This window comes from Pipistrellus kuhlii, unplaced genomic scaffold (genome assembly GCF_014108245.1).
Source record: "Pipistrellus kuhlii isolate mPipKuh1 unplaced genomic scaffold, mPipKuh1.p scaffold_m20_p_28, whole genome shotgun sequence".
NCBI lineage: Eukaryota > Metazoa > Chordata > Mammalia > Chiroptera > Vespertilionidae > Pipistrellus > Pipistrellus kuhlii.
Window position 1 is genome coordinate 5,449,227 of NW_023425527.1, and position 27,848 is coordinate 5,477,074.

Sequence of the window (27,848 nt, forward strand, 5' to 3'; positions counted from 1 at the left end):
CTTTGGTTGGGAGTGGCGATGAGAGAATAAGGAATGGGGAGGGGGAGGCTCGCTTTTCTTTCTACACAGTTTTGCATTATTTAAATGCATTTTGTATGCTTACTCTCCGTTCCCAGCAAATATGGTTCCACATAAAAAGGAAGCACATCTTCCGCACATCTGCCAAATGCTGCACTTCTCATTGACCCAGATATTTACCGAACACCCATTGTTTGCAGGATACAGTGCCTGCCTGATTGGGGGAGGAAACAGAAGATACAGCTCATGCTTTTGGGGAACCTGCTGTCCAGATGGGGAGAGAGATGTATTCTACAAATTGGAGGGGAAATGTAATCTTGATGAGGGAACTGGAGATTTTTACAGAGCTGGTTTGAAGTATTAGCAGTAGAATTGTGAGACCTGAAGATGGATGAATTCAAGATGGATGAATGCAAGAGTGCAGAATTCAAGGGGGTGAGAACAACATGAACCAAAGATATGGAATGGGCAATGGAAACCATGTCATGTCACCTCCCCACGTGCTTGCTGTGCTATCGAAAATGCTCCCTTGTGGATTAGGGTATCATTTGCTTTTAGGAGTCTGTGAGAATGCAGACACTTCCTTCTTAGTAAGATATGAGGGAATGGATTCAGTGAGGGTGCTACTACACCAGTCCCCCCTCCCCAACACACAAAGGATTGGATTTTAACATCTGTCCATTACCATGGTGTAAGTACTCCCACCATGGCCGACTTCAAGCTATCCATACAGTAAGGGAGTTGGGAGGCGACACGCATATTGGACTCTCTTAAGTCTGAAAGAGCCCACTCCGGTATGCCCCAGGAAAAATTAGAATCCCAGACTATCCAAGTTAAAAGGAATTTAAAGAGGTTCAAAGTAAACCCTAGCTATACACAAAGAAATCAAGGTGCTTGCACAATGTCAGAAGAGGCAGAGTGGGACTATTATCTTCTAGTTCTTAGAGTAGTGAAATTCCTGCTTCTCCTTGGAAATCACTCATACAGTGAAAAGGATGGACCGTGAGAGCCTGTGGTTTTGATGGCACAAGAGGCTACCAAGAAAAGCAGGGAAGTTTCTCTGATGAAGCACAGATAGGTAGAGTTCCAGAAGGGGTCTTGGTCAAGAGGAAGGTTCTATGCGCTGGGCATGTATGAAAGGAAAAGACAGTGTCCGAAGAGATTTCAGAAGGAGGGCATGGAAGTCCAAATTCCCAACTGCACAATCTTATCTGGGATTGACTTTTCTTCATGGGGCAGGAGCAGAATGAGCTGATCTGATATGCGAAGAAGAAGAACCTGGCTGGTCCCATCAGGTCCTGATGACTGTGTGCACTCGGGCACGTCACTTCCTCTCCACAGAGGTCAAAGCCTTGCTCCTCCAAGGGGTCAGGGACCCTCCAGTGTGGCAGGCTTCCCCCACCCCGTCGTGAGTCAGTTAAGAGGGCCCGGGATCCATCAATGTCAAGTGAGGGGAGAATCGGTGCAGCAGGTGGGCTGATTATTGATGCCCAGTCTGAGGCAGACAAAGAGAAATCGGAGCAGCAGGAGGCAAAAGCGAGGCTTGTTTTGTGAGTGGATGATGGAGCTTGGGGATGGAGGATGGGTTAGGGAAAAACAGGACAGAGACACACTTTTATTATGTCAGACGTTAAAAAAAATCTCACCACCGTGCTGAAGACAGCTTCTCAGGGGGGAGGCCTTAGCGTCTGGGAAGGTCCAGGTTCCTTTGTGTGGATCCAGGGACTCCATTATCTGCCCTTGTCTATCTCTCCTCTCCTGAGTCCCCCAAACCCAGCTCTGCAACACCCAGCGAGGCTATGTGAGTACGTCTTTTTAAAAAAATATATATTTTATTGATTTTTTACAGAGAGGAAAGGAGCGAAATAGAGAGTTAGATGAGAGAGAGTCATGGATGAGAGAGAGTCATCGATCAGCTGACTCCTGCACACCCCCTACTGGAGATGTGCCTGCAACCAAGGTACATGCCCTTGACCGGAATCAAACCCGGGACCCTTCAGTCCACAGGCTGACGCTCTATCCACTGAGCCAAACCGGTTTCAGCATTTGTGAGTACTTCTTAACACTGCAGGTTGAGGGCCTCAGCCTTGGCTCAGACCTCTCCCTGGAATGTTCTTCCCCATCATATCAGCCCTGCCTCCAGTCAGATAACCAATTCCTCCCCTTGCAATAGGGCAATTTTCATTGAAAGTTTCTGTTTTTATATCCCACTAGAGGCCCAGTGCATGAAATTCATGAATGAAGGGGTGGGTCCCTCAGCCCGCCTGCACCCTCTCCAATCCAGGACCCCTTAGGGGACATCCCTCTCACAACCCGGGATTGCTGGCTCCTCATTGCTCACCTGCCTGCTGGCCTGATTGCCCCTAACTGCTCCCCCCAGTTGGCCTGATCACCCTAATTGCTCCTCCCAGCTGGCCTGATTGCACCCTAACTGCTCCCCTCCTGCTGACCTGATTGTCCCTAACCGCCTCTGCCTCAGCCCCTGCCACCATGACTTTGTCCAGAAGATATCTGGTCTAATTAGCATATTACCCTTTTATTAGTATAGATTTCTCTGTGTGCCTTGTAAAGGCAGGAAACTCTGTCTTGGTTCTGGAATGGAACTGGTCACTGACTCCCAGGCACTGGGAACACTGGGTGTAGATGAGAAGAAAGCTACTCCTGAGGGTGGAGTGTGCCAGCCCCACTGCTGCAGACTTTTGCTGAAGGCCAACTGAGAGCGTTGATCCACCAAGTCCCTTAGAAGGTTTTTAGCTGAGCCCCTAAGGGGAATTGTGCAAAGCTCCCCGGGGAGGGGGTTAGGGGACAGGAGGTTGTAATGCTGTTGTAGAATGAGGTAAATGAAAGACTTGTTCAAGGCTGAGCTCCAATAAAGTTATTCTGTTTCTCTGGGGAGAAGGATCCTTCCTCAGCCCTCACACAAATCCTCCCCACTGCTAAGGGTTGATGTGGGTGCCGTGACGTGCCACCCAGGCCCCTCGTCAGCAATGAAGGACTGATTCCTGACCTCCCATCCCTTCCATTGGTGCAGACCTCCAGAGCATGCCCTGCTCATTTCTATCCCAGAGGAACTCAGTCTACAAGGATAATACCTGCTGCTGCTGAGGGCTGTGGATATTAACATACTGGTCCTAGTTAGTAAACCTGATGACAGTGGTAGGAGCTGAGACTACAGGCAGGATGGTGATGTCGACAGGTCATTTGGAAGAGCCACAGGACCAACAGATGTCAGCAGCATGGTGCTCAGCCCTGGCTACCAAGCAGCAGGCTGCCATGACCATGTGGGATGAGTCAGCGGCAGTGGGGAGGTGCCTGTGGGAGGGGGTCACTTCTGATCTCACACTGGTGGGGGCTCTCACCAGCCTGGGCTAGTCCCAGCTCCTAAGCATGGCTACACACTAGGTTCACTTCAAAAATACTGATTCCAGTGCTCAGCCTTAAGAGATTGTGATTTCACTGCTCTGCAGTGAGGCCTGGCCCTTTGTATGCTTCAAATGCTCACTGGGGATAGATGGAAAGATCGTATGTAAGCTCCGGAATCAAACAGAATTAGGGTTGAGTCCTGGTCCATTAGTGGCTTAGCAGCTTTAGGGTGTAATTAGTTTTTCTGAGCTTCCATTTGTCATCTGTAAAATCATACAAATCGCATACAGTTCATGGAAATATCAAAAGGGCAACATATTACTCATCATGGATTAATAGCCTTCAGACCATGGAGTTATTACTATCTATATTCATACTTGGCCTTTTGCCCCTCCTTCCCCAGGGTATAGCAACCTATGGTAGACTTGCCTTCCTTAGCCCCTGCTCCATTATGGGGGAGACCTATCTCCTACCTAGACTGTGGCTGTAGCAGTTAAATGGAAAACCAATGACTCCCCGGGGGGTTGACGAGATGACCAAATGTTGGCATCCATGATTATACTCCTGTTCACACATGCCACAGTCAGCCCTTTAAAATGACACTGGCAGCTGCTACTGAGGAAACTAAGCAGGGAAGGTTTTGCTCATACAAGGGGAGCCATAAGGCCCGAGGTACTTAAATGACCTCCCCAGAATTGCACCAGTTATATTGTGGCTTCGGACAAATCCTTTCTCCTCTCTGTGCCTCAGTTGCTTGCTCTGGAAGATATGGGTGGCTCATCTAGACAAATGGCAATTCTGTTCAGTCTGGTGCTGCTGGTTCAGCAATATCCTCCCCACCCCCAACTCCGGATATGCCTTGGGGGACTGACCTCATCTCCACCTTTTCCCACAGAGGCCAGGGCTATGAGAGATGCCACTTTAGAGCAAGGGACCTGAGAGTCTTCCCTGGCTGCTCCCCGTACCCCTGCCCCCCAAAATTGTGAGTGACCCATTCCTCCTCCTGCCAGCTGGAACTTTAAATAACCTCCAGCCCACTGTGTGGCTGCCAGAAGTTGTAATTAAATAATGTCCAGCCGTCAGAAAAGCTGTTACAAATGGTCCTTTTGTCTGCACCACTGTCTGGAAAGCCAGGGCGGAGAGAAGCCAGGGGGTCATAAATATGAAGGGCAGAAGTTCAATGGGAATCCTAGGAGCAATCGCTTTCGGGGACCCTGAAAACCACTGGAAGTTGTTTTCTTTTTTTAAATGTGTCACGATCCCAGGAGAGAGCACCTAGCCCTGGCTCTGTGCCTGGGACCGCACACGGGATAACCTGAAAAGGACCAGGGACCCTGGGGTCCTTACCTGGAGCTGGTTGTCTCAGGCTGCATCCCCTTTGAAAGTGCACACAGATAAGTACAAGGGGCAGGTGAGTGCTGGCAGCCCGAGACAGTGCCCGGATGAGCTCTCATCATTCCCTCCCTCCTTTCCTTCCTCCTCATCCTTTTTCTCTCTTTTTCATCCTTGAATCTCTATTGTGCTTGCGAGTTCTCTCTGCAGGAAGAACCAGGAGAAGAAAGGCACACCCACTGAGCATGTTCTAGTGTTCGATGTTTCACGTACATGACTCCATTTAATTAGTACAACACACCTGGGAGACAGTTCTTATAAAACTCAATATTGTAGATAAGGAAACTGAGGCTCTTAGACATTTAGCAATTAAGAGGGTGGGGATTAGCACTCACTAGCCTGTAAACCCATCAGGGGGAGGCTGTGTGTCTTTGGGTATCGCCTTGCTGGGTGAAGCCCAGGACCTGGCACCTAGGGGGCTTCAGAAATACGATGGAAGGAAGGGAGGAGGTGGGGAATGAAGAGGGAACCGACTCAGTCTGTCAGACATCAAAGTCAGTGATCTTTCTATCAGTGCACACTGGGTCTGAAAGCACAGACAGGCAGTTGTATATCAGATGAATGTTTACAATCGTTGGGGGAAGAGCTGTCAAGATACGTGCAAAAAGAGCATGTTTAGAAAGCAGAAGATGGTTTCAAGAGTCATGGAGGAGGGGGAGCTGAAGTGTATGGGTGCTCAGAGTAGAGAAGTTCATTTCCATTTGCAAGGATGAGGGGGCTTCATGGAGAATGGGAGATGGAAGGGTGAGCAGGATTTGGACCCTGATGGAGGACAGGGAAGGCTGATCAGACAGAAGGGATGGTGGAGAATCATAAGTATTCTACAATTGTAAATAGCCTACCACCGGGGGGCTAGGCCAATGCTCAGGGCATGTGAGAGCTGCCTGGACTAGAACATGAACCTATCTGGTGTTCTGATGAGGTTCCCGGGGACTAATCAGGCAACGCAGTCCCCTCCCAGGGTGGGTGAGAGCTGCTCAGGGTGAAGGTAATCATGAGTGAGCCTGAGTGTGTGTGTGTGTGTGTGTGTGTGTGTGTGTGATATGTATGTAAGTGTGTGTGAGTGTATGTATGTATGAGTGTGTGAGTATGTGAGTGTGTTTGGGTGTGAATATGTGAGAATGTGTGTGTGTGTGTGTGTGAGAGAGAGAGAGAGAGAGAGAGAGAGAGAGAGAGAGAGAGAGAGAGAGTGTCTGTGTGTGTCTCCGTATGAGTGTGTATGAGTGTATGGGTATGAGTGTGTGTGTGTATGAGTGTATGGGTATGAATATGTGAAAGAGAGTGTGTGTCTGTGTGTGAGTGTGCATGTGTGTGAGTGCTGAGGTGGGTTGCTACGGTAGTACTTCCTTCTGAGCTTTGCCATGAGGCCCACGTGGAAATGTGTTTGTTTCCTGGGTCTGCTGGGTGCAGGTCAGCCTGCACTTCCACCTGGGCCTTCACGGAGACCTGTTGGCAGGTTCTGCAGTAGCAAGAAAGGTGGGCATATTCTGTTGGGTAAAGGACTTAGACTCTGGCCTTCTTGTAGGGCCAGGGGTGGCACCAACATTGGTGATTTGGGGAACCAGAGGAAGTTAATCAAAGGTAAGGGCTCTGACTGCCCTTCTGCTCTTCACCTGTCCCAGCTCCTCCGCCTGCCACCCAGCAGTGCCGAGCAGCTGTCCGTGCACAGGGCAGTGAGGCTTGTGGAAGCTGTCACTGAGCCGTCCCTCACATCTGCCCAACACCCTCTGAGAGCAGCAAGAACACAGGTCACAGGAATAATCAGTCCAGTGGTTTGGGAATCATGAAGAATTACAGCCAGAGCACTTTGCTTTGCGCACAGGCTGCCGGCAGCATCCCCAATGGCCAAGTGGAAACTCATGGGGCTGTTCACAGGGAAGCTCAGAATGAGAAGGCCTATGGTGGGAATACCAGGGCTACCTCAATAAGAGCCCCGCCAAAAGCTACCATCACAAGGTAGCCCTTCGACCACCACAGAAACCTGACTGTTCCATTGGTGGGGAGCCCTTGGAACCAGCGGCAGAGCAGGTGGTGCACACAATTCGATAGGATGGAATTCCGGGGACAGGATGGACTCTAGGTATGGGGTGGGATTCTGAATGGAGTACATCTGCCATCGGGGCCCCAGGAGGAATCCTGCTACCTGCCTAGGTGGCCTTGGGCATGTCTCTAATGTCTCTGGGCCTTGGTTTTCTATTCACAGTCATTCAGCAAGCACCTAGTGAGCACCTACTGTATGCCAAGAGTTCTGGTAGGGGCTGAGGGCCAGGCAGCAGAGAACAATACGCGGTCTCTGCCCCCATGAAGCTGCCCATCCAGAAGAAGTAAAGAAGTCATTGCACACATGTGTGCACTGGCGCACACTATAGTAAATGAGTGCAGGGGGAGGACAAGGTAGCGGGAGAAGCCTTTTGCTGAGGGGTCAGGGAAGGCCTCTGAGGAGGAGACTGGGAACCGATTCCTGAAGGGTCAGACTTGGAGGAAGAGCTTGTGCAAAGGCCCCGGGGAGGGAAACAGAGTGGAATGTTTTAGGCGCTGAAGGTAACCTGTGGGGCCTGAATGCAGTGAGCAGGAAGCAGAGTGGGAGGACACGAAGCGAGTTTGGCATGTTTGGACTAGAGTGTTGGGTAGAGTATCATCATAGTAGGACTTAGGTTCCAGGTACTGCCTCAGTTTTCAGAGCTGGGCCTTGGTGTATGCTGAGGCTTCCATTCTGGGTGAAGGCCAAAGCCCAGTGTGTGGATCAGAGCAGCCCTGGGTCTCTGTGGGTAGAGTTAGGTTGAGTTAGTGTTCCCAGTCCCTGACCATGGTATCCCTAAATTTCCCTAAAAGCAAAAGCCTATGGAAGGAAGTCAAGTGGCCTTAGCTGAGGGGAAAAGGGAGCCCAAGGCCAGGCAGGCCAATCCACTTTCTACAATAGACCAATGAATGGCTCCTGCTGCTCTGCACCTTGAGGATGAAGATGTGCAGGACACCTAGTTCTCCAGGGATGCACAGCCCTCCTGCTGCCTCCCACCTGCCATTATGTTTTCTATCCAGACCAAGATTTTGCCTCTGAATGTGATTTCTGAGACTTATGAGCAATGATGACAACTGATTCTGAAAACCTTTATATGTCCCCGAACTGCCATAGCTAATGGGACATTGTTCCCATCTCTGAATAATAACTCAGGAGGCCCGGCTGTCTCTTTGCTCTTTGCTCTCCCTCCTGTTATCTCCCTGATGAAATCTGCAATAAAATAATTAAAATGATTATAGCAGGTGACAAATGCTAATGGGCTTGTTGGACGCTGTGAGTTCCCCAGCCTCTCTCAGCTCTGCGTGTCAGGGTGAGTCGACTGGTCTCTTGTGACCCTCTTACGAATGGGCACCTGCATAGCACTATGTGGCCTGCATAGCACTATGTGGTATATATGAATATGGCCTGCATAGCACTATGTGGTATATATGAGTTGAGAAGCATTTATATTTGTTTGGGCATCTGTTGAGACAGGCCAGTAAACCAGGACAAGTGAAACAGAGACAGACAGCTGAACAAACTGACAGAGCATTTTACAGCAGACACAGAAGCTCACCTCCCTAGAGATAACATCTAGACCTAGGTTGTATTTCAGCTCCAGACCCAGAAAAGAAGCAAAACCAGGCAGGAGATGCCAGGACTAGCTGCAATGCCTAAGGACCCCCTGCCCTGGCACTGACCTATCAGTAGTGACCACGACCCTGGAAAACGGATGAATATTCTGCTGAAACCTCCCCTATATTCCCTCCTTCAAGAGAGAGATAAAACCCTTCAAAACAAAGGACCCAGCACTTGCTCTCCTCCTGGGGAGCACATCTCTGCCATTCCCTTCCCCCAACCTCCAAGGTGTACATCTTCTAAACTCTAAGGGAACCCATGAGACTTGCAACCAGGGGAGCAATGGGCAGCGGCAACTAATTCCAGGCTAACCCCCAGAACCTGTCCCCAAGGCCCACTTGGCTTCCAAGTGAGGTAACGCAGCCCAGCCCTGTTGCTTCTTCAATGCTAAGCCCTTCCTTGTTTCACTGACCCTAGCTTTAATAAATGTTTCTTCATAGACACTTGGACTTGTGTTGTGAAATGTTTCCTACACGAAGTCATGGAATGGAAGGCCATTTGAAATCAGCAGCTAAAACTGGAAAGGTTCTTTCCAGTCCACAAATGGATGAGTACGAGGGGTCTATGGCAAAGTCTGAAGGAATGGAGGGGTCTAAACCCTATGAACACTCAAAATGATCACCAGGACAGGCCTCCCCAAACCAGGGTCTCCATATCAAAATTAAGTAGAATGTGAATCATAGGCTCAAAAAGAAAGAGGTCCCTCTAAAAATGGATAGGGGAAGAGAGCCAGGGAATCTCAGAAGATGAGCTACTGTATTTTTAAATACTACCCCAAAACAACCAAAGAAGAAGGTCTGTGAAGGTGGAAATCTACCCTGAACCAGGCTTCTTTCACAAAGTTCAGGAAAATTGTATTCACATAAAATAAACCTCATAAAAATGTTGAGAAAAACTCCACACAAATTATTATAAGATCAAAGAGAATAAGGTACAGAATAAGTTCTTTATAGAAAGTGAAAGTATGCCAAAAAGATATACCCTCAAGACTATGACCTAGTGAACTAAAATGATGTAACCAAAATGAGCTAAAAGACATTAAATGACATCATCATCATAAATGATAATAATAATAAAACTTCAGAAATTACATGACAACTCACAGGAAGAAATTAGAAGGAAAAAAAGTTACTTCAAAAAATAAAGATTAAAACTGCAAGGTACACTAACTATAATAAATAATATCTTAAGGATAACAGAAGGCAAAAAGGAGAACATTTTAAAGAATAAAAAAGCAGTGAAGAGAAGAGGGGAGAGAGAGACAGAGAGAGAGAGAGAAACAGAGAGAGAGAGACAGAGAGACATAGAGAGAGCAGGAATCTGAGAGAAAGTTAAACTTATTGAGTAGATGCATGAAATATCTTATGTGTAGCAATATGGGTCCCTCAAAAAGAACACCAAAATAAGGCTACAAAGCTAATACTAGACATTATAATTTAAGGAAACATTCCTGAAATAATAATAAAAGATATAAACCTACATATTGAAAGAACACAAGTATACAGAATGTACCTAAAAAATTGAGCCTGAACAGCAACACATAGTCTGGTAAAATTACTGCACTTTAAGAAAGAAAAAAAAAATTTTTTAAAGCAGAAGAAAATTATTTAGGTGTCTAACCAAAAAGAGGAAATAGCTTACAAGGGAAAGAAAAATTAGGTCACCCTCAGACTTTCTGACAATAATACTTTATGCTAGAAGAAAATGAAATGACATTTTAAGATATTTAAGAAAAGAAAATATAATTCAAGACTTTAATATTCAGGAAAGGAGACTTTCATGTACAAAGAGCACAAATAACTATTACCAACATGCACAGACTCAAGGGATATTATTCCTATGAGTTCTTCTTGAGGGATTTGGTAGTTAATCTTTAGATAAGCAAAATCACCAAAGAGACATGGATATTGAGGACTGATAGTGAGCATTAAATACTAGTTACTTATAAAATTAAGATCCAATAGGATGAAAAGGGAGAGCACACAGTAAGCAATCACTACATGATCTGAAAATATAGTTCACAGTGCAGCTACACCAACTTAAGGGACAATGAAGGAGAACATATGCAGATACATTTTCCTAGTTGTTTTCAGTAATGAACATAGTATTTGCATCATTTTTCTGAGACTGTGGAGTAAGTAATGTGAAATAAAGCAAATGACTGATCCTTGGAATTTCTAATCTTATTATCTCCTGTATTCTCAATTTGGAAGGAAGGAGATATAGATAGAATAGGAGATTAGGTACTAGTTCTGAATTTGAATGAAAAGTACCAGTATCTGTACACCCGAAAATAATATAATATATGTTAACCAACTGTAATTGAAAAATCAAAATGATTTAAAACTGAAAAATAACCTTGTAATAGCTATGCATGGTGTTAGATGGGTACTAGACTCATGGGGATCACTTAGTACTGTGTATACACGCCTGATCACTATGTTGTACACCTAAAACTCATATAAAATTATATGACAAAAAAAGAGAACATATCAGTATCTGTACAGTCCATGTATTTTCTAGCTCTGTCCACTGAAAAGGCTTGGAAAATGACCACTGCGGTAGCAATAAGCATCCCTGGTCCACAGATTGTGGTCTTGAAATACCATTTCCCACCAGAAGGAATCAGAGCTTCCTGAGAAATGCCAGATTTCAGACCCAAGGCTGGAAGAGTAGAAGGTAAGTCTGGAATGTTTTGTCATGCTAGATAGCAAAGAGGTTATCAAAGAACACTAGAATCACATCAAAGGGTACAGGAGCCAACTTAAGGAGCTCCCACTGGCCAAAGATGAGGCCCTTTGAATTTTAATAAGAATAATAATTAAAATGAATTATAACCCACCACATATGTTTAAATACTGTGTGCATAATCATATTTCTATATTTATAAATCTATTTTATTATATATTATATTTATCATATTATAAGTATATACTTTCTATTTTTATCAATCTATATTTAAAAATGAAAATACATTTATTTATAAAAGTTAATATAGAATTACAAATATATAAACGGTGTCCCAAAAAATGTATACATAAACTTTTTTTTTTGATAGCTCAATTGATGTTTCTTTCTTTTCAGACTCAACCTGTTGGAATTAATAATGATTCCAATAGGAAGAAAGCAAAGAGGAGGCCAGACATTATAAGCATGGTCATCTGTGCAGCTTCGCCAAGAAGCTGTGACTCTGTACTCCCCAGTGGACCACCAGTCCATTCCCTGCAGAGCACTGAGGAAAGGGGTCCAACAAAGAGGCGATGGACGCAGACATAGTGAAGCTAGGGTGACGTAGGAAAGGTGCTAGCTATCAGTCTAGCCTGAGGAACAATGATCACTGGCTAAGAGCACAAACCACTGCAGGTGCATGAAATCTGGAAGGTTTAATTGGTTAAGCTCCTAATGGTAACCCAGAAACAGAGTCCTTGCTCTCTTGCTTGTGCTCCTGTTTCTCACTGACTCTGAGTCCTGCACTCACCCGTGCTTCCTCCATAGCCATGTGGCTCTAGACACAGCATGGCCCGTGGCCATGCAGACCCCACAAGCAACAGCCTGCAGCTGGGAACACAAGCTAAGCCAGCCAGATGCTGGGCTGAACTGTGCTTTCATATGGAGCAAAGACTCTGGGCAGTGGCCTTAATTCTAGCTCGGTTGAAAACAAGATGGGACTTTGTTACTTCATCCTCCTATGGGGGCCTTAGGAAATTCTTGTTCCGGGGGCACACCAAGAGCTCCATGTCCACCAGTAACACGTGGAGACACAGAAGGCACCCCACTGATAATACATTTGCAGGAAATACAGGAGACAGCAGAACTTGCTGAGCAGTATCATAAGTGAGCAATCAGCAAATCCCAGACAGTAGGAAATTTAGTTTAAATGATGCAGATTCTTCACAGATATGTTGTAAGAGAAAGAAAGGGATGGAGAATAACCTGCATGGCAACTATTTTATTTTATTTTATTTTATTTTTTTATTGATTTCAGAGAAAAAGGAAGAGGGAAAGAGATAGAAACATCAATGATGAGAGAGAATCATCGATCGGATGCCTCCTGCATGCCCCCTACTGGGGGGTCAAGCCTGCAACTCAGGCATGTGCCTTTGATGGAAATCAAACTGGGAGTCCTTCAGTCCACAGGCCAACGCTCTATCCACTGAGCCAAACCAGCTAGAGGCCAAATGCATGGCAACATTTTTAGACGGGCAAGATTATAATCACTAGGGATGCATTCTTGAGGGATAAAACTGCACAGAAAATACAAAGGCTTACTATTGTGGATGAAAAAGGGGCCAGATCTTTTCAGTGACAGAGCTAGAGAAAGGGGACAAGCTCAGGAGAGGCCTGCATGGTGGGCCGTACAAACTCAGAGACCAAAAGTAACCACATAGGATGGTCTGCATGTAAAAACTCCCAACTAAAACTAATGCCTGGTGGGTAGTCATATCCTAGGCCCATAGCTTTCCTGGGAAAGGTAAATCTTTACCGTCAGTAAGAGTACTTATTTTCTTTTTCCATCTAAAATAACCTACCTGTGGAATGTTAGAGTAACCCCTTTTTTCAAACCCCTTTTCAAACAATCTTTCATCAAAGAGACCACAAAATCCCTCATTCTTGTTGCCCAAATACTACTTCTATGTGCCGCAAATGTTAACTATTCCATACCTACCAATGTAATGGAAGTATGCACGTTTCTGATTTACTTTTTATCCATCTCAGAGATTTTCCACTTTGCTTTCTCCTGTTCCCTTAAACTACTGCAAATGGATTTCATGTAACCCCTCTTATGACTCCTCCTTTGTTGGTAACATAAAATAAGCTGTAAAACTGTCACTCTCCTGAGTACTTCTCATTCCCTTGAGAATTTGCTTCCCAGCAATTGTCATCAGTTTGGCTCAAATAAACTATTATTATAAGACCTTTTCTTAGGCTGGGTGTTCTATTGTCAACACTACAAAAGTAACAATATAATTACTTTGGGGAGAGGGAGGTTGTGACTAGAAAGAGAAATAGGAAAGGGACTTTTGGGGTAATTGGCAAAATTCTATTTCTTGACCAGGGTGGTGTTATGAGGGTATTTATCTTATAACAATGTCTTCAAGCTAAACATTTATTTTGGTTTTGTCTATTTGTTGTATTTTAAAATAAAAAGCTTTTTTGAATACACATATATAGGTAGGCCAAAGATAACATATTGACAAGGCTACTTTGTTCATTGAGACATACAGGTTCAGCCCTATCTGGTTTGGTTCAGTGGATAGAGTGTCAGTCTGCGAACTGAATGGTCCCAGGTTCCATTCCAGTCAAGGGCACATGCCCAGGTTGCAGGCTCATTCTCCAGTAGGGGGCGCTGAAGAGGCCAATCAATGATTCTCTCTCATCATTGATGTTTCTATCTCTCTCCCTCAACTTTCCTCTCTGAAATCAATAAAAATATTTTTTAAAAAGACATAGAGGTTCAAATTCCGCCAACTGGGTGCTGGCTATGACATGGATGCCTGTTCTCTCTGGCTTATAGCACTTAGAAGATTATCCAATGAACAAGGAGAGAGGTTATGAAAGTAAGCTATAGGCTTTTATTAGGAGCCAAGGGTGAGCTGAGCAATAAAATATAACTTGGTCCAGAGTAGAGGGCTCCCTGCATTTGACATTTCTGCTTTTCTTTTTTTTAGCCAGAAGCCCTCTGGGCTCAAATAAAGTTCCAGAAAATGTCATGAGAAATACATATTTATAAGGTGGCTCAGTGTTTGTGCAAATTCTAACTTAACAACATCTAATTTGTGGAATTTCATGATAATTATATTTCCATATTCTTCCCTTTAAAAAAGACTTTGGCACCAACATTCCTTCTAAACAGTAGATTGCAGGATGAGGTAAGCACTTGTTTACAGAACTGTAATTGCTTCACAGGATGGAGAGGGCTGTGAACTGTTCCACCTGGGCAAACAAGGAATAGTTACCCATAGGAGACCCATTGTCTGGAGTATACAAAACAATGCAAAGAACTGGGGATTGCTATCCATTTCCCATTTTCCAGGCCAAAGCCCCAACTTTTGTTCTTCATGAGCATGGAGCTTCACACAATAGGGCAGAACCAATGCTAAGAACATGAGTGATTTCTGAATCATTTTGTTGAGCACATTGGGCTATCCATTTACCTAAGTAATTATTCACATTAGTCATAAAGGCTGATTGTGCTCTTTGGGGACTCGTTAGTGAGGGGAAGAACATGGGATCTCCAAATGTGTCTTATTGGCATGTGAATTTCCAGCTGGATTCATTCAAGGCCCAAGACTCAGGAAAGAGCTGGTTACCTTCCCCTTAACTGCCTTAAAAACTTGAGCTGGAGGTCCTCAAAAAAGACATCTATGTTGCTTGAGGCCACAGGGGCAGGCTAGGACATGGGACGAGTGCATGTCACTGAGCGAGAGTGTGAGAGCAAGCAAAACCTCAAGAGAGAGAGAACACTTTGCCTGGGGATATTAGTCTTTCAAAATTTCATGGGCTTGCAGTGGCTCCAGCCTTCTAGCCAATGACCTTTTCTCCAGCTAGACTGACAGGCAAGCACCTTTCCTACATCACCCTGACCTCACTGGACATTTGCCCATCTCCCCCTTTGTTCAATCCCTTCCCTCAGTGATGCTCAGGGAATGGACCAGTAGTCCTCTCAGGAATGTGAGGCTGTACCTTCCTGGTGAAGCTGAGCAGATGACCATGCTTATAATGCCTGGCCTTCCATTTGCTCTCTTCTTTTATTAATGCTGACTAGCTAATTATGACAATAACAGCTTCTTTTATTTAGCATGATGCTTTTAAGGTTCTTTCATGAGGTAGCATGTATCAGTAGTTCGCTTATTTTTGTTATTGGATAGTACACCATTGTATGTACATATTTTGTTTATTTAATGGACAAGAATGTATAATGAGGAATAAACAGCCTCTTCAACAAATGGTGTTGGGAAAACTAGACAATCGCATGTTAAAAAATGAAATTAGGCCACTATTTTACACCACGCAAAAAGTTAACTCAAAATAGATTCAAGACTTGAAACAGCCGAAACCATTAAACTCCTAGGTCTTGGCCATGATATTTTACATCTGACACAAAAAGTAGAAGCAACATAGAACATAAACAAGTGGGGCTACATCAAAATAAAAAAGCATCTGCATAGCAAAGGAAACCAACAAAATAAAAAGGCAACCTATGGAATGAGAGAAAATATTTGCAAGCTATCTATCTAATAAGGGGTTGTATAAATACAAATATCAGGGGGAACACTTTGTAAAATATATGATTGTCTAACTACTATGCTGTACACCAGAAACTAAAGCAAAATAATGGCAAATGTAAAATGTAATTGGAATTTTTTAAAATTAAAAAAACAAAATATTTAAAGAAGTCATACAACTAAATTGCAAAAACACAAACAATCCAATTATAAAAAAAATGGAAGAAGTTCTGAATAGATGTTTTCCTAAAGAAGACAAATGACCAATAGGTTCATGGAAACATGCTCAACATCATTATTTATCAGAAAAATGCAAATCAAAACCATAATCAGATATCAATTCACACCCGTTAGAATGGTTATTATAAAAAAGGTAAGAAATAATAAGTGTTGGCAGGAATGTGGAGAAAAGGGAACTCTCATATATTGTTGGTGGGACTATAAATTGGTGCACCCACATATGTAAAGATACCTCAAAAAATTAAAACTAGAACTTGCATATGATTCAGCAATTACACTTCTGGGTATCTTCTATCCTATATAATAAAAGGGTAATATACAAATAGACCAAACAGCAGAACAACCAATCAAATTGTAATATGCTAAGGCTGCTCAACCACTTGCTATTATGTGCACTTACCAGCTGGGGGCAGTCAACTGACCAACCAGTTACTATGACGTGCACTGACCACCAGGGGGTAGATACTCCAACCGATTGGGACTGAGCAAGATGGGCCTGACACACCCTGGAGCCCTCCCTGGGTCTCTCCCTGGCCTGACCCCTGCATTGGTGGGATTCATCAGGCTGGCCTGTGCCCTCTCACAATCTGGGACCCCTCAGAGGCTGTCAGAGAGCCGGTTTCAGCCCAATCCCATAGGACACTCCCCTTGGGAGGGTGCCAGGCACAAGGCTCATGGCTGGCGAGCACTGCTGTGGCAGCATGAGTTCCCCCGGAGCCTGCGGCAGGCACAGTGAGGCCGGGATGAGCGAAATGGCAGGTAGGAGCTGCAGGCGGCCTTGGAGTGCTGGTTTCTGCCTGATCCCTGCAGGCCACCCAGAGGGACCCCACCCATGCACGAATTTGTGCACTGAGCCGCTAGTGTATATTTCAAAAGCCCATGTCCACGAAGACCAAAACCCCATGGCCCCTCGCCCAGGCTGGCCCCACCCACCAGGGAGCGATTAGGGGTGCCCCTAGGCAATATGATAGGGTGCGAGTTTGAAGAGGGAAAACCAGACATAGGGGGGAAGGCCTTAAGGGTCTGCGGGGTTGGGTGGTGGGCCGGAGTAGGTCTGGAATGTGCTGGGGAAGGAAGAGGAAGATCCAATTGGAAAACGGCTCAGCACAGTACCTTCTCATCACGAACCAGGACCAGAACTGAATGCGCGGTTGTCTCCTGAGTGCGCTTGGGACCGACATGCTCATGGAGCGGCAGGGCTCCTGAAACTTCACTGATTCCAAATAGCAAACAGCTGTCCACGCCAAAACAGAAAAATCCTCCCGAACTAGAGGTTCTGCACGTTGCAGCGGGACTGAAGGAAACACCACCTGCGGAGGAGCTAGAAACACCGGAGGAAGTGTGCAGCCAGAGGATTGTGGGATTGTGGAGGCCATCTGGCCGCCTAGGCCAGAACATGAGCCTGTTACTGCGCATGTCCATAGCCAGCCCTATAGGCCTCGGTATCACAGTATTTGGACGTGACTTCTGGAGGGAGGTTATTTGTTTGTTACCTTGGTTAGAATCAGAGGATAAGAGCCATGAGTTCGACCAGCTCTACGAGGAGTGCACACACACCTCCCAGGAACTGCAAATGTAGCGCACCACCATCGAAGCCTTCCATGAAACCATCAAGAGCTTCGAAGAGCAGGGCCAGACTCTAGAGAAGTGCAGCAAAGAGTATCTTGAGCGCTTCCGTGTGAAGGCAATGAAAAGGAGATGCAGAGGATCCTGCTGAACTCAGAACCGCTCACGTCTCCCATCGCTGAGATCCATGAGAGCCGCATGAAGCTGGATCAGGAGCTGAAGACACGGGCCTTGGACAACAAAGATCAGATCATCGCATGAATAGCCTGAAGCCAGACCTCAGGCAGCTGCACAAGATCCGAGACCAGTGCCTGGTGTGGCTCACCCAGAAAGGCAGAAGAAAACCAAAGAGTGGTTGGGAATAAAAAATGAGCCTGAAGACCAGTATGCACTGATGGGGGATGAGGATGACCTCCCCCATCATGAGGAGCAAACCTGGTATGTGGGCAAGATCAGCCGCACGAAGGCTGAGGAAATGCTGAACAGCAAGAGGGATAGTGCCTTCCTCACCCCTGAGAGCAGCCAGCGGGGCTGCTATGCCTGCTCTGTGGTGGTGGACGGTGATACCAAGCACTGTGTCACCTACCACTCGGCCACTGGGTTGGGTTTTGCGGAATCTTACAAGCTGTACGGGTCTCTGAAGGAGCACACCTCCCTCGTGCAACAACACAACGGTGCACTTACTGTCACACTGCCACATCCCGTGGAAGCCCAGCCTCCCCACCCCCAGCTGCTGACTCATACAGAGCAGGACTCCACCTTTCTGTCTGTCTCTCTTTGTGAATCTTTCTGTCTCAATCTCTCTCTTGCTTTCTCTGAGTCTCTCTCTTCCTGTTACTCTTTCTATCCCCATCTCTGACCTCTCTGTCTCTTAGTCTCTGTACCTCTAAGTCTTTGTTAGAGGAGCATACCTCCTCCACCCCTTACCCCCTCCCCAGGCCCTGGCTGCCCCCACCAGCTCCTTAGTTCCCCCAAGCTCCCCCTGCCTGTATCTGCCATGTTTACAAAGGCCCCTGGGATGCTCAGCCCCAGCCTGGTGCCCTGATTTTTAAGCCACAGACCTGGGGTCAGGGCAGGAAGAAGGCAGGAAAGAATCACTGGGCCACTTCCAAAAACCTCAGCTGTGACATATGGGGCTGGGCGGGTCCTGCCAGGTCAGCCCCACAGAGGCAACTTCCCCTCCAAACCCAGAAGTGAAACCCGCTCCGGTTACCCCCACATGGAGCTGCTGCCCAGAAGCCCTCCTCCCCCAAAGGTAAAATTATTGAAAATAACCTCAAGAGCTGGGCCCTATCTGACCCCAGGCTGCCCAGGAACCGGGGCTGCTGCAGGTACTGCTGGGCCAGCCTAGATGCACTGCTGCCCACAGCACCTCCTCTTGATGCTGTTTCAAGGCTTCTCCTTGATCATGTTTGGTTCTGATTTTGTTTCCTTAACTGTAAGCCCATTTTATCCTCTTTTGAAACAAGAACCCCGGTTTTCTATGCTGCCATGGCCCCCCTCCTGCCTGCCTAGCCAGGCTGGCAGAAAGGTTTTGTATGGTACATTGATACTGATGTAGTTATAAAACATTGAACTCAAAAAAAAAAGAAGAAGAAAAAAGAAAGAAAGAAAGAAAGGAAAATGGGATAGTGAAACTTTGGGGACAGTGAAGGGCAGTTTGTCCAGACCATCGAGAGCTAAGAATTAGAGTTTAATTGGGATAGAAATCCTGCTAATTGCACCTGATGCCTGAAATTTGAGCACTCTCCTTTTAGGTTTTCCAGTTCAAGTTTTTGGAGACTGCCTATTAAAACCTGGTTGGAAAGTATTTGTATAGAAGCCAATAAGTATTAAGTATTTGCTGTGTTTACCATGCTTAGCTCTTTATAAGGAATATGGAATAATGTTAAATGCCTCATGTTCTCAAGAAGCTTGACTTTTAAAATAAAAAATAAAGGAGAAATATAAATATTAAAAATAAAAAAGAAGAAGCTTGAGTTTTAGAGGTGATCAGGCAGGCAGGCAAGCAGTTTGAGCCAGCAGTCCTGGATTGCAAGAGGCTGGGCTGATGGACAGCCCTCCCACCCATGCACAAATTTTATGCACCTGGCCTCTAGTTTATCTATAATAAAACAAAAATATTAACTCCAATAAATATATGCACCCCCATGTTCAATGTTACATTATTTACAATAACCATGACATGGACACAGACTAAGTGTCTATTGATGGGTGAAAGGATAAAGAAATTGTGATACACATACACACAAATATTATTCAGCCGTAAAAGAAGAATTAAATCTTGCCATTTGCAACAACATGGATATACCTCCAGGGAACTAGAGAAAGACAAATACCATATGATCTCTCCTACATGCAGAATCTAAAAACAAAACACAGAAACAACAACAACAATAAAAACAAACAAACAAACAGGTAACTAGATACAGAGAACAGATTGGTCATTTTCAGAGGTGGGGAGGGGTGGGAGGTTGCGGGGTGGGTAGGGGAGAAATGGGTGAAGAGAATAAAAAAATTAAAAAAGGAAAATTTATAAGGCTCTTAAATCTACAATAATGGCAACTCACTAGAAAAGAACTAAAAAACAATGAGCAACTGGATTGTTTCCACATTTTGACTATTATGAGTAATGCTTCTATAAACATCTGCATACAAGTCTGTGTGTGAACATATGCTCTTATTCTCTTGGGCAGACACATAGGAATTGCTGGGTCACATGGGAATTCTATGTTTAACCCTTGAAAGTATTGCCAAACTGTTTCTCATGTGGCAGTACCACTTCACATTCCCACCAGCAATGAAGGAGGGTCGCAGTTTCTTTACAGAATCACTAACACCAACTATTGCCAGTCTCTGATAAAAAACCATTTTAGTAGGTATGTATTGGTATCTCATTGTGGTTTCCATTTGCGTTTCCCTAAGGCTAATGGCATGGAGTATCTTTTCATGAGCTTATTCATCATTCATGTAGTTTCTTCAGGGAAATCTATATTTAAATCTTGTGCTCATTTAAAATAAATGGGTTGTTTATATTCTTATAATTGAGTTATGAGTTATTTACATCTTCTTGATACAAGTCCTTTAAATTATTTGCAAATATTTATATTACTTGCAATATTTATATCACTTACAAATAGTCTCCCCTACTTGCAGCTTACCTTTTCATTTTCTTCATGATGTCTGTTGAAAAACATTTTTTATTTAGATAAGATTTAATGTATCAATTTTTTTTCACTTATGGACTATATTTTTGGAGTCATAGCTACAAAGTTTTGCCTAATACAAAGTCAGAAAGATTTTTCTCCTGTAAAAATGCTTTATAGATTTCACTTTCACATTTAGTCTATGACCTACTTTGCGTTACTTTTGTGTATAATGTGAGTAAGGGTATTTATGTGTGAATGTGTGTACTGATATCTTAGGGGTCCGAGCATTATTGGTTGAACAGATCATCCTTCTCCCACTGAGTTGACTTGGCACCTTTGTCAAAAATTAAATGAACATGAATGCAAAGATTTATTTTTGGACCCTCAGTTCTGTTCCATTGATCTGTATGTCTATTCTTATGCCAGTACAGAATTTCTTGAATTCTGTAGCTTTATAGTAGGTTTTGAAATTGGGTCTTTTATGTCTTCCAAACTGCTCTTTTACAAAACAGTTTTGGTGATTTTAGATCCTTTGCATTTCCATATAAATTTATAATCAGCTTGTCAGTTTTCTACAAATGTCTGGTGGGATTTTCAGGGGGATTGAGTTGACTGTCTAGATCAATTTGGAAAGAAAATTGAGTCCTCCGACCCGTGAACATGAACTATTTCTCCATTTATTTGGATACTTTTTCATTTCTCTCAGCAATGTTTTATAGTTTTCAGCAATTGGGTTTGCACTCTTTTTGTTAAATTTATTCTTAAATATTTATTCTTTTTGATACCATTGTAAATGGAATTATTTCCCCTAATTTCACTTTCAGATTGTTTATTGCTAGCATGTGAATTTACAATTGATTTTGAAATACTGATACTGTATCTTGCACCTTTGCAATCTGTTTGTTAGTTGTAGTAGTTTTTTTTTTTTTGATAGGTTCCAGAGACTTTTCCACATAAAGGATCATCTTATAAAAGAATGAAACAGTTCTACTTCTTCCTTTCCTATCCATGTTACCATTGACTTATTTTTTCTTTTACCTAATTGCACTGATAAAAACTCCCCATATAATGTTGAATAGGACTGGTAAGAGTTGTCATCCTTGCCTGGCTGGTGTGGCTCAGTGGTTGAGTGTTGACATATGAACCAAGAGGTCACTGGTTTGATTCCCAGTCAGGGCACATGCTGCGGTGGCAGCTTGATCCCCATTAGGGGGCATGCAGGAAACAGCCAATCAATTATTCTCTCTCATCATTGATCTTTCTACCTCTCTCTCCCCCTCTCCCTTCATCTCTGAAATCAATAAAAAAAAAACACATATATTTTAAAAGACGTAGCATTTTTGCCTTTTTCCTCATCTTCAGGGGAAAACAGTCTTTCATCAGTAAATGTTACACACACTGTATGTTTTTAATCCAACTGGGGGAATTTCCTACTATTTTTAGTTTGTTGGAAAAAATTTATCATGAATGGATGTTGGACTTTGTGCAGTAATTTTTTTTCCACACCTATTTTGATTATGTGGCTTTTGCTCTTTATTCTATTAATATGGTATATTACACAAATTGATTTTTAGGTATTAAATCTATCCCACTTGGTCAGGGTGTAAAATCCTTTTTCTATATTGATTCAGACAGTTTGCTAATATGTAAGAAATTTTGCATCTATGTGTGTAAGAAATATTGATCTGGAGGTCTTCTTTCTTGTGATGTCTTTGTCTTCAGTTTCATACTGGTGTTACCTGTTGAGTTGGGAAGTGTTCCCTCCTCCTCTATTTCTTACAGGAGTTTTTTGAGGATGGGTCTTATTTGTTCTTTTAAAAAGTGATAAAACTCATCTGAGCTTTGCTTGTGTGGGGAGTGAAGGAGTGAGATTTCTGATTCAATTCCTTTGCTTGTTAGAGGCCTATTCAGATTTTCCACTGTCTTGAGTCAGTTCTGATCATCTGCTCATTTGCTTGAACATAATCTGCAGAATCTGTCCTTCTGTGCTGTGTAGCTGTTTACATCTCTGCTCTGTTTCTTAAAGTTTTCTTATTTTTATGTTTTGGTTCAGCTTCCAAAGGCCTGCACCAATTTCTACCAAGTGAACAGCCAATGACTGAGAGGAGCTTATGCTCAATCACCTCTAGCCAACAGGGCTTCCACGCTCTGTGGGTGAACCTGTGTGTGGGCTGGGGTGAGCAATCAAAGTTCAGTCTTCCCATCTGCCATGACTTTTATGTTCTACCAGGTGCCCTGAGGTCTCTGCATGTCTGAACAGCCAGGCCAGGCATGTTTGCATGGAGAGCTTACCACTCTCTTCACCCCCCTAGAGTCATTCATTTCCAGGATCTCTCTATTAAATTTCTGGCTAGTTCTCTGGTTTTGGCTCACCTCATGAGGATCTCAACCTGAGGCCAAGAGAACTGCAGGTTCCCCATGCACAGGAGGCACAGGCTCTGCTCTCCTCTCTTAATGAAGCCAGTAAAGTCAGGCCTGCTGGCTGTGAGGCTGATGGTTTCCTGTCAAGCAAGGATGCCCTAGACTCAAGTTATTCTGACCTGAAGCTCCAAAGATCCTCACAAATAAGCAATTCTCATTTTGTTGTTTGCCTTTGGCCAATTTCCAGAGCCTTAAAATGACTGGTTTTTGGTGTTTTTTTTTTTTTGACAATTTTGTCTGGTTTTATATTTGTTTTTTGTAGGGAAGATTTTTTCACCTTCTGCATTCCTTTCATCTTATTAAAATGCTGGGGCTTGTGACCTGTCTTCTTGTTTTAAAGGCGCTGTTGGTCATTTGGAATCCAAAGGGTATAAGCTGCATTTGTAAAAGTCAGACTAGCAATGTTGCCTGGGAAGAGGATCTGGGCAATGGAGAGGCTGAGAGGTGGTTGGAGATCAGAGGGAGTGGAGAGAGTGAGCGGGTGTGAGGTAGGGACTAGCGGTGGATGCGAGAATAAATGTACAGTCCATGGGAAAAAGGTAAATTAAAACAATTAAAAGCCCACCTTCCCATCCCTCAATGTCACCAACCTAGCAGCCACTGTCTCCGTGAGTATTTCCTCCCAAGCACCTGGTTTGAATGTCTAGTCCTCTGGGGAATGGGCAGCTGTCAGGGTGGGGATGTGAGTGCACTGGCTCTGCCACAAGGAAGGTAGGATGGTAGGAGATCCCATACTCCTGGGAAGAGGAGATGGCCTGCACTTCAGTGTCAGCCAGGTCTAGAGGCATGACCTCTAGCTCAGCTCTAAGTTTCACATAAAAATTTGGCCTTGATACCTTAAAGCAGGGATTGGTAAATTACAATATAACATCCAGTCTGAATTCAGTTTGTCATCCATTTTTGTAAACAAAGTTTTATTGGTATTCAGCCACACCCATTTGTTTCCAGAATATCTATAGCTGCTTTTGTGCTATGTGGACCACATTGAGTAGATGTAACCGAGACTGCATGGCCTACAGGCCTAACATATTTAGTAGCTTGCCTTTTACAGAAAAAGTTAGCCAATCCCTATGATTTTTTTAAAAAAATTCTCTCCTAAAGATATTTTTTCCACTGACTTTTAAAGAGAATGAAAGGGTGGGAAGTGGGGAGAGAAAAACATTGATGTGAGAAAGACACATGGACTGGTTGCCTCCCATACCCAGGGATTGAACCTGAAACTGAGGTACATGCCCTTGGCTTGGTTTTGAACCTGAGACCCTTCAGTCCAGGGCAGATGCTCCAATCACTGAGCTAAACCTGCCAGAGCTCCTGTTTTAAATTAAAACTACAGGGGCTAAAGCCCTTGATATGTGGATAGAGTATCACATATAAAATCAGAGGATAGGGGACCAAGCCTGGGGCATGGTCAGTGGATAGAGCATCACAGAAGATAGGGCACTGCTACATATCATTAGTGACACCAAGAGCAAGCCATTGGCACCAGCCCCTGTGAAATGGGAGTCAGGTGGCCTATTCTGTCATTTGGGATTGGTGTTCAAACAGATCTACTGAACGAGAAAAGCATGTTGTGCACCATGTAGCACTGCGCATACTGCTGTTCATTTTGACATTTACAGAACACCTGTGTAGACTTTCTAATGGGATCCATTTTTCTTACAGACCGAATATTACCTAGGTACCTTTCATGGGGAGTATGCGATCTAGCATTTTCTTAGGTACTTTCGCTTGTTTAGAAGGCAGAGCAAGAGACCATTTCTAGCACAGAGCGGAGAAAGACGGGATGAGTGGACACGATGAAAACAACCCACCTCTGTGAGACAAACTGAATTCAGTTTGTCTGGTTCATAGAGAGGGGTGGTGTGAGGGCTACTGTGTCCCTGCCAGAGAGGATATCACGTGAGGCTCAATCTTATGAATCAGTCTGTTTCCATGCAGATTCTGAGCATGGTAAAGCTTACTATAACAGTAAGGATAACTCAATGGTTGACATAACACTGACATTTGAGTGAGAGTTTATTAATAATTCTAACACTGAGGCCCTACCTGGTTTGGCTCAGTGGATAGAGCATTGGCCTGAAGACTGAAAGATTTCAGGTTCGATTCTAGTCTGAGTTATGGGCTCAATCCCCAGTCTGAGGCAGCCAATCAATAATTCTCTCTCATCATTGATATTTCTCTCTCTCTCTATCTTCTTTCCTCTCTGAAATCAATAGAAATATATTTTTAAAAAATAATTGTAACAATGAGCCTGGAATTCCCAGCAAGGAAACATGAATCCTTAGGCTGTCACCCAAGTTAAAAAGTTTCCAGCTGGCTGAGGTTAGAATCAGTGTGGACTCCTGACCCAAATTCTGAGGTCATCTGTAACGTCCTAGGAGGCCTTCTCAGTGGGGGATGTGATGGTTTTCAAGTCCAAGGACAAAGGCCACATTCATTGTCTCCCCCACCTCAGTGTCTGCGGCTAAAGGACCTGCAGAAGAAGCGGTGATCTCTGCTCTCTCTCAGCCTGCTCCTGTGACTTCAGGTCCTGGCGGGTAAATGCACAGGATCCAGGGAGTGTTGGTTACATGTAATTGCCTGCAATCACATGGCAGGAAAGGACTTCTGAGAGCCCACTGGGGCCAGAGAGGCTAAGGCTAAGTGCATCTGAAGAAAAGCAGCCAGAGTCTGTCCCTGGTGGCAGATGGATCCCCGATGGCAGAAAGGTCCCAGATGTCAAGGGGCTCTGTCATCCAGACTGTGTTGCTTGTTTTAACTATTTGTCTGAGGACTCCCAGAAATGAAGTCGGAAGATTGGAACTCAGTGGCTAGAGGCATGAGTGAGTGAGCCGTTCTTACAGTGAAAGGGATTAGGGAGAAGGGAGGACAGAGAGATGAGTGAGGCTCACTAAGGAAGAGGAAAGCAATAGAAGCCCTGTGAGTGGGTGAGGCAGGATTGCTCAGAGCCAGGCCTGTGATCACAGGTGTGAGGAGCTGGATCTTATTCCACTGAAAAATAACAGACACTGATTCTGGCTAGCCTCAAGGCAGGAGTCAAAAGAGGTTGGGGCAGTTATTGAAGTGTTACATAGAGTTTTTTGGAAAGCTTTATAGGTAAAGTTGCGTTATGACCATATGCACATGTTTAAAGTGTACAATGTAATGCATATAAACATGTATACACCTGGGAGATCATCGTCACAGTCAAGATAATACCCATCATCCCCAAAGCTGACTCATGCTCCCTTGTAATTCACAGCATCTCACACATTTTGGAAAATATTCCTGTCCCACAGGTTCCCTCCTACACACACACCTAAACAACCAGGGGTCTGCTTCCCAGCACTATAACTTAGTTTGCATTTTCTAAAAGTGTATATAATGGAATAATACAGCATAAGATTTTTTTTTTTTGGTCTGATTCCCTTCACTCCGTATAATTATTATATACTGCACAGTGACTACCCCAATAGGGTTAGTTAACACCTCTATCTTCTCACATAATTACCATTTGTGTGTGTGTGTGTGTGTGTGTGTGTGTGTGTGTGTGTAGGGTGCTAAGATATAAATGCCATAGCATCCCTTTCTTTCAAAGAGCATCTTTGATTCTTTGATGGTTGCTAGCTTATGTCTATGTGATTCCTTCATCATCAATTTCATATTCCCTCCAGAAGGCAAAGGAGCAGTGAAGCTCAAGCCGGTGGGCTTTCACTAACATCCCACAAGCACCCAGATAACTTGGGACTATCCGGGGGACTGCCTAAACTCACTTTCGTCTAGTTGCTCGGGGCTATCCTCAGGAAACCAATCAGCCTAATGTACAATCCTTTCTCGAAGACTGTCAGAATTGCAGGGCTGAGGCGGACCCTGGTATCTGACTGTGGGGCTTCTAAGAGGAGCCGGCAGCTCAGAGAGGTGAGGCGCCCCGCCAGAGCCACAGAGCTTGTGCATGGCCATGGTGGGACTGGACCAGGAACCCAGCCTCCAGGCTCCCACCTGCGGCTCTCACCATCTCGACTCCCCCCAGCCTTCAACTCTCATTTAGTTTTTCTGTGCTTAATATGTTTTCCTTGAATTGATTTTCCTCCTCTGCCTCATCCATTACCTTCAAGGTTATTTCTGTGCTCCTCTCTGCCTCTTTCATTTCACAGGCTGATTTCCCAGGCTTCGCTGAAGTTGGCGGCACTTCCCACCCCGGGGTCTCCGTCTTTCATTAATGCTCTGCTTCCTCCCACCCCCACCTTATTATCTTCCTGGGGCCTGTATAACAGATCATCCCCCGAGACTCCTTCACCCTATCTCCCCTCCCCGCTTCCTGACCCCCAGATGCTGCTATTTCCCATCAGGCACTCTCCCTACCCTTTGCAGTCTCTTCCCAGCTTGCAAAATGTACTCGTAATGACAACCCTCGGAGCTCATCCTTCAGTGATAATTCAAGGCTGCGCCAGCCACTGGGTAGTGACTACAGATACATCTTTCTGATAGCATTCACTTCCTTCTCTGCTGGGTTTTCATTGTGTGGACGTGTGTCTGTCCGGGACGATTCCTTCTCTCTTAACTGTGGGGTAGGTGGGGTCTGCCTGGGGTCTGCCTGGTGCTTGCCAGTAACGGTTGCTGGAGCATGGATGGTTTGGGATTATGTATGGGGATGGGAAGAGAGCTGGACCGAGCCTCACTCCAAAACCAGCGGTCTAGTTCCGGACCCTGAAGTAATTTGCCCAAAGCCGCACATCTCCTGGGCAGCAGGGTTAGATTTCAGACTCCAGTCTGATTGGTGTCAAAGCCCTTGCCTGCAACCAGTAGGCGCTGCCCTTCCACGACCAATTATAATGGAGGAAAGAGTCCCCACAATGC

At 44.6% G+C, this 27,848-nt stretch overlaps 1 protein-coding gene and 1 pseudogene across 1 annotated transcript in view; one reads left to right on the forward strand and one right to left on the reverse strand.

Moving 5' to 3' along the window:
* The window catches only part of ASIC2 (acid sensing ion channel subunit 2), an 813,868-nt gene that overhangs the window by 308,361 nt on the left and 477,659 nt on the right, over positions 1-27,848 (reverse strand). The gene's annotated exons all lie outside the window — the stretch shown is intronic.
* LOC118728050 lies at positions 17,273-18,972 on the forward strand (annotated as a pseudogene).